The sequence below is a fragment of the Temnothorax nylanderi genome, unplaced genomic scaffold (genome assembly GCF_030848795.1).
Source record: "Temnothorax nylanderi isolate EJ_2023f unplaced genomic scaffold, tnyl_v1.0 TNYL_tig0215_pilon, whole genome shotgun sequence".
NCBI classification, from domain to species: Eukaryota; Metazoa; Arthropoda; class Insecta; order Hymenoptera; family Formicidae; genus Temnothorax; species Temnothorax nylanderi.
Genome location: NW_027249277.1, coordinates 226,348 through 238,548, shown reverse-complemented (window position 1 = coordinate 238,548; position 12,201 = coordinate 226,348). Strand labels below are relative to the sequence as shown.

Below are 12,201 nucleotides of genomic sequence, written 5' to 3'. Positions count from 1 at the left end.
CCTATCCAGAAGGGCCTTTCACCCTCCGGAACACTGAATTTCACTCGATCGAACAGACGACGAGACCTGTAGGTGTGAATCCTACGTATCTTCTCTCCTCCGTCCACCGTCTGATAGTAAAGATAATACTCGAGCGGTACGTAACGCATATAATCGTTCGCCCTAACGGAGTATGCCATTGTCGTCTCTATCCACGCTCGCTCGCGCGCAGTTCGCGCTCCGATCTCCCTTCGCAAATGATGAGTCGCTAGATTCCATCGCGAGTCCTCCTTCGCCACCGACGCGCATACGTTTGACGATAATGACGTTTCGAGTCTCGCCGATTCGTCGTCCGAATCGGACGAGAACATGGGCATGGGCTCGTAGCAGTGAGGTTTGCCGTCCGATTCCTCGGACGAGGGATAACGGCGATCGTTCATTCGCGAGTACGCATCGCTAATGTTACATCAGCAACGCTAACACGTCGAAATTAAAACCAACTACTTCCCCGGCATCGTCGCGTATAGCTAGTCTTTCATCAAGTATCTCGTTATAGAGATACGTACGGTGCGATCGGTGATCGACGATTCCGGTTTCGCGACGGATCAGATATCTTGTTACGTCGACGCGCCGCGGATCCCCATTCCTCCCGAACGGTTCGCTAACTTTTACGATCGGTTTTCCGATTTTAGAATTGAACACCGGTTTGCAAAGTTCTACGTACTCGTCACTCATACCTCATTTTAGAGAAAAACAACAGTAACTTATTCCAGTCCCGGTGCGCTTTACGTCGCACCATTCTCTCTAGATAATGCTGCAATAGCGCCGCTAACGCGTCTCAGTCAATAGTAACAGATTCCATTCTCCGCCACTCTTCTCCAAACTATTTGGTATTGAAGAGACCTCCGGTTCGATCGACGATCGGGAATTCCGATTTCGCGATCGATCAGATATCTCGTTACGTTGACTCTCCACAAATCCGATCCGCAACACTTCCTCGCGAACGGGTCGTTGATTTTCGCGATCGGTTTCCCGATTTTCACGCGCACCGGTTTGCAAAGTTGTACGTACTCGTCGCTCATACCACGTTAGAAGAAAAAAACCCACATTAATTTATCCCGTTCCGATGCGCTTTACGCCGTCGCGCCAATTCATTTTATACTCGTTCGGTATCTCAACGGTGGATGTACCTACAGGATACACCCTTCTGGGAAGGGGACATCCGCTGTTATCTCGACGGAGGATGTACCTACAGGATACACCCTTCCGGGAAGGGGACATCCGCTCGCCGCATCCTGCGAAAAAAACAAGAGGAACTTACAAGAGCAACCTCGAACGAGTTCGAACGCGCGCGATGATAACATTATTCGCGATGACGCGCGAATCGGGGCGGATTTCCGCTCGCGGCCGATAACGCGGTCGATAACGCCGATCCAAGCGCCCTCTCAGAGCGTCCGGGAACGACGATCCCCCCCCACCCTGGTGGCAACCCTGCGGCGCAAAATTCCCCATCACCCGCCTAGGGAATTTACGTCTTTCAGGTTACCGCAAGGTGGCAACACTGCGGTGCGAACTTCCCCATCACCCACCTAGGGACAGGTGTTCCCACAAAATACTCGCTTCTGATTGGACAGCCTCGAGTCTTCGTACCGCGATCTGATTGGACAGCGATACACCTTTGTCCAGTTCCAGGGGAATGTTTGTCCGGTTACAGGGGAAATTTCCCCTCACACCTGTCCCCCTCACCCCCCTGTTTCCCCATGCACCTGTCCGCCTTTCACCCCCCCCCCCTCGCCCATCCCCACCCCATGCCCCCCCTCGTCCCCCTTGCCCATCTCTTATGGCGTTCCCCCCGCGTGCGCGCGTCCCCCCCCCGCTTCCCCTCGGTTGTACCCGACCGCCTTGGGTACTGTTATTGGTCTACTCTCTTGAATACGGACATAGTATACGGTCGTGATTATTTGTTATATATAACAATCAGGAACTCCCGCGTATTGCGCGTTAAAATACTCGTTTAACAATAACGAGTGGTACGTCGTTACCATTGTGAATAAAGTGTGTGCCATTAGGCGGAGTGCACAAGCGTGCGAAATTTTTATCTGTACAACCTGGATTGTGATATTGAATCGACGATCTAAAATAAAAGAATCATCAATAGTGAAACTTAGTCTAAAGATTAATTAAACATACTTACCTTCTACTTACCTTGTCCATCGGCGGTGATCCATCGGTGTCCAACGTTGATCCGGTATGCGATGAGGCGATGATCCATCTGAGGCGGGAACCTGAAAAGAAAGAAGAATTAGAGTATTGTTAATGATCGAGACGAAACTTTCATATGACCTTCTCGGTAGTTAGAGGTCAAACCGAGTGGCGACCGTATGATAGGAAGACAAATAGCGCGAATCGTGGTCTCTAGTAGCATCGTTCGGTTACAATACTACATATGGTCACTGATAAGTAATCTACGTAAAGCAAACTTAAGTTTCTAAGTGTTTTGATCTGCTGAAGAATCAATCTGCAATTTCAGTAGCTTGTGTCCACAATTTAGTTGTTGGCAGGTTAGCGCCATTGACAAAGGAGCCTGTTTCACCGACCAATAGATACGTCCTGAGAACTCATACGTGTGGCGAGCTGACACTTAAAAATGTTGGAGAAGAAGTGAGATTAAGCGGCTGGAAGGAATTCCAGAGAATGAGGAAGTTTATAACGTTAAGAGACTCCTATGGATCAACGCAGTTACTTATACCGGAAGATGTATGCGAGCAGTCATTATTATATATACTGAAGTCTTTGGTAAATGTGTAAAACGTTGAAAAGCTTTTAATGATTTCAGAGAAAGGATTTGGTGGAAATTATACAGAACTTGTCTTTCGAAAGTGTCTTGAGCGTAGTAGGCAAAGTCGTGCCGAGACCTGAAGGTCAGTCAGCAGATATATATCGTAAATGTGTTTAGGGTGCGCAAGAATTTGTAGTGCCCACGAGACAACCAGGTAACTTTTACTCGCTGGTACAGAGTCCTCAACAATTCAAGCAGCTTCTAATGGTAGGTGGCTTCGATAGATACTTCCAAGTCGCCCGATGTTACAGAGACGAAAGTGCCAGGCACGACCGATAGCCAGAATTTACACAGGTTAACCTAGAAATATGTATCATGCAAATCGAAAACGATCGATGGAGGAAAAGCGTGTCACGATTGCTCCTTCTTTAATAACGATACCAGATGCAACGCCAGTCATCACAGGCCTGACAGAAAGTAGTTCTTCGGGTTTGTATCCTTCATCTTTTACCTCTTTTACCCCTTTTACCCCTTTTACCCTCTTTTGCAAATATTACGTGTAATCAAGTTGTTATAACTTATATAAGATCTCTCTTTTACAATTTACATTTTACAAGATTACGCAACTGCATGTTGAAAATAATATCTATTTATTTTTATTTAATGGTATATGCGTAAAGTTAAAAAACTAATTTTTATTTTAATGGTATATGCGTAAAGTTAAAAAACTAAAATTATTTACAGGTTCATTGACAGACAGCATATGCACAGCATATGAAAATAAAATGGTCAAATCGATCATCGACACAAAGTCCCATAGTAGCGATGGTGAGAAAGAAAATGCGTTTGCTCCTATGACAAGCTTGACGTCAATGCTAGGAGGTAAAGTTAATAAACTCCGATATGCTATTGCTTAACACACTATTAAAAACGTTTAGTTGTGTAAAGAAAATGAGCAAGTACTTTTCTTCCGCTTCAAGCATCACTTTTATTTTGACCGATACAACCAATTTGAATTTTATGTTTACCTTATCATTTATCATATCTTTATTTGTATCTCTCTGTATGTTATTTTTCAGGCTTGCTACAGAGCATCAAGGTCGGCACTTTGAAGGGTGAAGAGGCGTCAAACTTTTTTGGCAGTACCGTGCAATATTCGTATACTGATTTTAGCAGCGTAGATTCTAGAATTAAACTGCACATTATCCTAAATGTATTCGAGCATGAGAACGAAGAACTCGTACTTCTTCTCAAGGTTAAGATCTTTCATAGGTACGTTGTGGACGTCTTCAGAAAGCACAAGCACTGGCTATGCACTGGCTATGCACTGGCTGTGGCCAACCTTGGAGAGCCGCATGTTTATTAGGATGAATTCCTAATCACGATCCAAATTACAGTAATTAATCCATCCATTCCATTGACAGACACTAAATTACCAATCGAAGGGAATCCTAATAGAAGTCTTTGGAAATTATGCGCTTGGAAACTATCTCAAGATAAACGCATAGGTAATCTATTTAATAATATTGTAATCATGTAGAACATTTTGTTAGATTTCTAAAGATTTTTGTTTGAGATTACGATAATTATGCCGAAAATCGCGTTTGGTTGCATGCCTGTGCTCGCACGCCTTCAGCAAAAATCAAAGATATCGCATTAAATTAGTCGTGTTAATATTCAGTATAGCATGGATCTTTCTATCATTCGCATTCCGGAAAGTTCGCTGACATTCGCTCGGCAACAACAAAGTCAAGCAACCGCTCTTACACAAAGGAAAGATCCATGCTATAAACAGTGCGATCGAAAACAAGCAACGATCTCGTCGGATCGTCAAGCGAAACTTTGTCGTGAGCACGATGACGTAGGCCGCCGATGGCCAATCACCCTCCCGAAATTCGAGCCACGCGCATGTGGCCACCAATCACGCACTGAGTCCTCGAACATCCTTCAATGTTTGTAAAACGCGATAAAATTGGTGATTGGCCCGGAGAGAGCCTCGTCTCGGAGGTGATAAATAATTGTACATACTTAAACTCTGAATACATTTTGTTTCATTTATTGTATTCTTTGGACTTGCTGTTTTTTTGTGGTCGTTTTGTTACCTCGCGCTACACCGCGCTACCGCGTGCTCTCGAACAATTTTAAAATACTAAAATTTTTACTCATTTTTAACTTTATGATAAATTATAGACTTAACTGTTTGTTCTATGTAAATAAATATAGAGAAATATTTTCCATGCAGGTGTATTCTATCGTGCCATATACGCAAGTCTTTGCGGCAATGTCCAACTACTACTACAGATAGCATCGTCTTGGCAAGATACATATGTGAAGAGCCTTCTAGATATCAAAGTCGAATCAGCACTAAGGTTAATGATGGTGAAAATATATACAATTATGCCGAAGAAATATTGGAAAAATAAAATCTCGTTGGAAGACGCGTTCAAAGAATTGCACGCGTCGAAAAATCCAGTAATACGTACCCAATCTAACAATCTAACAAACCCGATCATTTAATTCAAAAATATATAATATTAGATCGATACCGAAGTTAATGAAAGAGATTGAAAGTATGATTGTGATTGATATCGGCGCCTGCGACTCGCAGTTCCTCAGATTTCTGGCGCATCTAATACTGTACGTTCTTCAGGCAGATCGGGAAAAGTACAAAAGATAAAGTGGAAGACAAAGTATTGCTAGTATATGTTCGCGTCCTTATTGAAATAGGCGATCCGACTTTAATCGCGTTCTACACAGCCACGTTACCTCAGGAGGATCAAATAACCACTATGCCTCTTACTTAGAATGTGTTAAAGAGCATGAACAGCGGAAGAAATGTTTACGCGCGGTGGAAGACGCGAACTTGAATGTAGCTATTACGAAATTGGTGGTGGAAAATATACGTAAGAAACACCTAGAATGCGATGCAACGTAAAAGGAACTATTATCGAGGCGGATATGGAAAAGATTAATGGTCTGGATTGGCTGATTTTCTATCAAAGTCAAAGAGAAGAAGCTTTACGACAAACAAACGCGCTCATTAGATACTTCCTGACTAACGAAAAGATCGATGCGGCGCGAAAAGCATTTAACAAGGTAATTCAGCGCAGTTTATAAATAATTCTGCAATGAATTACTTTTATTAATTTATTTATTTTTAGTTAAACGGTAGTTGTTTTTATATTAACGGTATTATTTTTATGTTGCATAGATCCCATCAGATTCGATAGAATCAGTTATGACCGAGTATCCGACTATGGACTGCACACTCACGAATCTTACGATAACTAATAATTTGTCGAAGAAAGCGGCTGCATCGATAAGAGACTACCTTTGTTATAAAACGTATCTTGATGCTCAAGAAGGTTTCGGCGAATGATTCTCGCAATATCGTCACGGTAAACCTACGCCACCGGAAGAGTTGCCGACATATGACACGTTCACGGAAAAGGTTGCGTACGATCACAGAAAGACGCAGTACAATTCAGAATTCGAAAGATGGGAATCTACGATGCAGCATTATACGAAGGTGCGCGAAAACATTAATGCAAAATATAATAGCACAAGCGAAACCGAATGCGGGGATCTAAAATCAGGCTGTGAAACAATTATTATTTAATGTTTTATTGTTTCCCGACGGCGGCTGGCTCGACGATTCATTCGGTTATGTCCTAGATGAACGAGCACAACGGTTACATTCAACTGGCTGACATAGTTATTGCTTCCGAGCAATATCAGCTGTACAAAGTATGTATAAACAGTAAAATAACTATCGTAACATATTTAAATATAAGTTTTATAAAAAGCATATATGTATATTAATACATTTATTGTCTTTATAGGTATTTTCAAAGGAAAGATTACACGAGATATTCAAAAAGATCTGTGAATTTTCTCTCGTCTTAACCAAAAGAAAGAACCTTGGGGATATCCGAAATCGGTAATTATACAGTTTAGGGGCGTTGTAAGGTGGATAAGGTACAAGAATATAGTCTGTACTCGTGGCAGGTAGGAAGCGAACTGAAGTTTATTCACAACGACTGTAGGCGGTCGTTGCGCTCTCTGTTTCGTAAGGTGCACGCAGTGCCATTTACCTTACATCTCCCTTTTTAGGATTAGTCGTAAGCAAGAACATAAAAGAGTTATGCAATACAAAAATAATCATATGAAACATGAAGCTTGGATATAATCATTGGCACCTCTATCTACAGCTTCAGTCTCTGAGGTGGTCTGCTTACTCTGCCTGACGCAGTTCTTATAGTTTGGTTTCCTGCTTCCACCTCAGAATCTGATCCTGTACTCTCTGACTCCATTCTAGGATTTTCAAACTCTTCTGCACTTGAGGTGCTTCTGTTAGCCAGCAGTTCAGCTTCGTTGTTTACATTTGGATTCGGTTCGACCTCATTATCTACTATTTCAATATAAATCTTTGGTTCTATCCTTTTCTCCGCTTTTTTAGAAGCTTCTGTTTTAGGAGCCGCGTTTAACGATACGGTCGGGGTTTTAACAAGCTTTATAAACCTTCTATTTCTAATTAGTATCGAGCCATTTTGAAGCTTGACTTTGTACGACCTATCTCTCATCTGACATAAAACCGTGGCAGGATCCCAGTTAGACCTTGGACTACGTTGAACATACACAAAAAAATTGTCTGGTATCTGTGGCAACTGTAACGAACAGCGCGTAATATTGTCGCTTGTTCGTTTCGCGAGCGCACATACCGTTGATAATGTCGACATCATTGAAGAATAATAAACAAAATGTACATTAATGATAGTATAAGGTATCGCATTATAGTTAAAGTATTATAATATAGGTCATAAGTATAAATATATATATATATATTATAGATATTATAAGTATCGCACTATAGTTGAAGAATAATATAATGGAAGGAACGCGGAAATAACTAAACAGCATATATTTTGATTAGTTCGTTTATTAAGCGTGCTACATCCATCGAATGTACCGGCACACGTCGCTCTCGGAAAATCACGTGATTTTCGCGTGACGCTCTCACGTATCCGCGTGGACCGTAGTCCCTTACCCCGGGACCCCACCGAACTGGGAGTATAAATACAGGCCCCGCGGGCCGGATATTTCTGTTCTGTTTCGACTTTTCGGGTTTCACATTCGGTTCCGGCATTATCTGAGAGCAACGTGAGCTGAGTTCGAACTTAGCCGCGAGCGCGTTCACTGTGATCGAACTTAGCCGCAAGCGCGTTTCTTGAGATCGAACTTAGCCGCGAGCGCGTTTTCTGAAATCAAACTTAGCCGCGAGCGCGTTCACTGTGATCGAACTTAGCCGCGAGCGCGTTTCTTGAGATCGAACTTAGCCGCTAGCGCGTTTTCTGAAATCGAACTTAGCCGCGAGCGCGTTTACTGTGATCGAACTTAGCCGCGAGCGCGTATCTTACGATCGAACTCGCAGCACGCACCGTTGTCGATGTGACTGCGATCCTACCTGTAAAAAGAAATCAAAGTGTGTTTTACAATAAACTGGTTGCAACGTATTAGCCAATAATTTCATTCTACTTACCTCCTGACTTTAAACCCGACTCTTCCAGTCGATGCGCGCCTCCCTTAGGGCGTTCTCGATAGATCCTCGAGCCGATGCGCGCCTCTCCCAGGGCGTTCTCGCGAAGTCCTTACTCAGATGCGCGCCTCCCCCAGGGCGTTCTCTGATTTCCGCTGCTTTTTCCTCGTTCCTGCTATTATAAAATAAAATTTGATTAAGGAATATCGACATATCGAGCATTTAATTACCCGTTACCCCTAAGGACTACACACACATTTACACACGGCCACAAGGACATAAGCACACAGGATTGCGTAGGATATAAGCAAGGAGAAGGGCGACATACACACTTTAACCGGAATCAGAATAATAATAAGAAATAATCATAAGGTAAGTCGATCGTCACCAATGGTACGCTCGAGGCGGTCCGGACAGGCCCACCAGTTGAAAAGGCTTCGGCGCGCCTATCATACGGCCGGGGAATTCGATCCCAGCATATTTCATGACTTTCCCTCACACTCGGTAACACCCGAGTCTCACGCCAATGTTCACGACAGCTCCAAATCGCAACCACCGTCTCCGGGTGCCAAGCAATATCCGAAACCTAGAATCACTCGAGTAGAAACATTAACGCAGAAAATTCGACTCATCCTCCGCGAGTGTAGCGCGACACGAAACGCCAACGAAATTGAAGCTACAGACTCCTACTTACCTGCGAGTTCCGCCTAAGAATTCCCATCGGTTTACACATTTCGGTGCACTCAAAACCACTCCGACGTCCCTATTTCACCCCGGACGTGACACAACTCTTTCGCATTTCTCGCATTATAGTACTTTTGTTCGTCTTTTTGTAGTTTAGCTACAGTTTCTGCCATTAGTTTTGTCGCGACTTTAGGTTTTACATTTCATTTGTATACGGTAATTTAGATCTAAGTTTTCTAGACATTAACGCTTTCGCAGGTGAGACATTCCCAAGTATTGGTGTGTTTCTATAGTGTAACAATGCGAGATCTAGATCCGACTCCCCTTCTAAAGCTTTCTTAAACATACTTTTGACAGTTTGAATATTTCTTTCCGACATTCCATTGGATTGTGCATACGTCGGGGACGATGGTATGTGATCAAACTCATATTCTTTTGCAAATTGTTCAAATTCTTTTGAAGTAAATTGAGTTCCTCCATCAGATATCACCGTCCGGGGTATGCCGTGTCTCGCAAATATTGCTTTCATCCTTTTAATTACAGTATTGCTAGTCATGTTATTTCCGAGTTCTGCGATTTCCGGATATTTAGAGAAGTAATCTATTAACAATAAATATTTTTTACCATTTAGTTCAAAAATATTGCAGCGTATTTTATTCCAAGGTAAATTTGGTATTTCGTGAGATCTTAACGGTTCTCTGTTTTGTGATTTCGCGTACTTTAAACATAACGAACATTCAGCGATTTTTTGTTTGATTTGATTTGTCATTCCCGGCCAAAATATTGATTCCTGGGCTATTGAGACATTTGTTGACACCTAAGTGGCTATAATAAACTCTGTTCACCATTTCGTTTCGCATACTTTTTGGAATTACAAGGCCTTGACCCTTAAAGACTAAACCGTTCGCAATAGTTAATTCGCTTTTATATTGGTTGTAATTTTTCACGCTGTTCGACAATTTTTTCGTATTCTTAGGCCAACCCGCTAGGATAACTTTTTTAAGCTCAACCAATTCGTCATCTTTGTTTGTCTCTTCTAATAACTTTTCTAATTTTTTAGGAGTTGCATTTATTTGACTAGTTATTAGACAAACTTGAGCATCAATGTCTTCTTCCCATTCCGCTACATTGTGCTCTTTGATGTACGCTCTCGACAGTGCATCTGCAATCACTAATTCTTTACCGGGTCTATATCTTAAATCTATGTGATATTTCTGCAACTGCAATCTCATTTTTTGTAATCGAGCAGGACATTTATACAATGGCTTTTTAAATATCGAAACCAGGGGTTGATGGTCTGTCTCTACTATTACCCTTTTTCCGAATACGTACTCATGAAATCTAGTTAGTCCGAAACAGATCGCAAGTAATTCTTTTTCAATTTGTGCATACCTAGTTTGAGTTTCCGTCAATGCTTTAGATGCATACGCACAAGGTGATCTATTTTGCATAAGGACAGCCCCAAGCCCTGCTTTCGAAGCGTCAACTGGGCAGAAATCAAATACTTTATCCTCTAGTTCAAGGGTGTGAGAGTAAAGACATAAAAATCATCAAGTTTTGCCTGGGCATTATGCAGAGGTTAATAACGCAGCAGGCGGTAGATCAGAAAGGTGCTCGATATATTACCGATACTTTGTGGTTGTTGATGGAATCAGGTACGGAGGAAGTTAAAGTTTTTCAAACTGTAACGCTGTTGCTTACAAGTAATAGACAACGGTCTCTTTATCTTTGTCAAAGAACTGTAGAACTGGCTGACTACAGAGAATTTTTTTTAATTTCGTCTAATGCTTTAGTATGTTCAGTCGACCATATAAACTCTACGTTGTCTTTTATCAAATTTCTTAACGGAGCAGTTTTATCTAAAAAATCCTTTACAAACTTACTTACGTACGTCAACATACCTAACAATCTCTGAACGTCATTTTTATTTTCCGGTTGTTGAAACTCCATTATAGCACAAATTTTATTTCCATTAGGTTAGGATACATGCACTTGTCAGTAATTATGTGGCCCATATATTCAATTTCCGTTCTTCCTTGCATTTACTTAAATTGAATGTAACATTATTTTCTTTTGCTAACTGAAACACTTTTAACAGTCTTTTATCGTGTTCTTCTTTTGTCTTTCCCCAAACAGTTACGTCATCAATATACGTTTCTGAACCCTCTGTGTTAAAAACTGAGCTGTAACTTTCCTGAAATACTTCCGGGGCTGAGCATAAACCATACGCCATCCTTAACCATTTATACTTCCCGAAGGGTGTTGCGAACGTGCACAGATCTGAGCTTTCTTTATCTAACGGTATCTGGTAAAACGCCTTTGTTGCATCTAGAGTGCTAAAGTACCTCGCCTCCTTAAATTCCGTTGTAATTTGTTCCAGTGTTGGAATTTGACAGTATACGCGCTTAATTACCCTGTTTAAATCTTGTGGATCTAGACAGATACGCAATTCCCCGTTAGGCTTTCTGACAATGACAAGACTATTTACCCAATCCGTGCTATAATCGACTTTCTCGATAATTCCTTGTTTTTCTAAAGCGTCTAGAGTTTCTTTTAATTTTTCTTTAATGTGCACTGGCACTTTCCTCGCAGGATGTACTACAGGTGTCGCATTTTATTTTAGCTCTATGTGATACGGTTTCTTTAAGCAACCGATACCTACAAATAACTCCTTATTATCGCTAATTAATTTCTTGTAATTTAAATTTACTGACTCGACTGCATCTATTCTCTGTACTAAATTTAGTTTAATTAAGGTCAGTAATCCCAGCAATGGTTTTTTATCTGTGTCTATCACGAAAAACTGAAGATTATAATTTTTTCTCCCGACTACGCACGGTATGACACAATTTCCGACTACCTTAAGCAAATTACCTGTATACGCTGATAATACTACATTAGTTCTTTTTAAAACATTTTTCTGAAGACCTAACTCGTTATATGTCTTTAACGGCAATGTATTTACACGAGATCCCGTGTCCATTTTAAAATTTATCTCTTTGTCTCTTATTTTAATGCTAGTTGACCATTCGTTCATCAATACCTTATCCTTTGAGTCAACTGTATCGACATCTATTGAGCCAACAAACATGTAATCTTCCGAGTTACCTACTTCTACTTCGTGTACTTTATTTTCCGCTTTACTAATCTTATCTTTATTTCTAAGACATTTACTCGCGAAGTGATTTTTAATTTGACACGCGTTACATTTTTTTCCGAACAC

The 12,201-nt window shown here is 41.4% G+C and overlaps 1 pseudogene; it reads left to right on the top strand.

The window, feature by feature from the left end:
* The first annotated feature begins 4,036 nt into the window (after nt 1-4,036).
* LOC139779226 (nuclear pore complex protein Nup107-like) lies at nt 4,037-6,770 on the top strand (annotated as a pseudogene).
* Nucleotides 6,771-12,201: the final 5,431 nt, after the last annotated feature.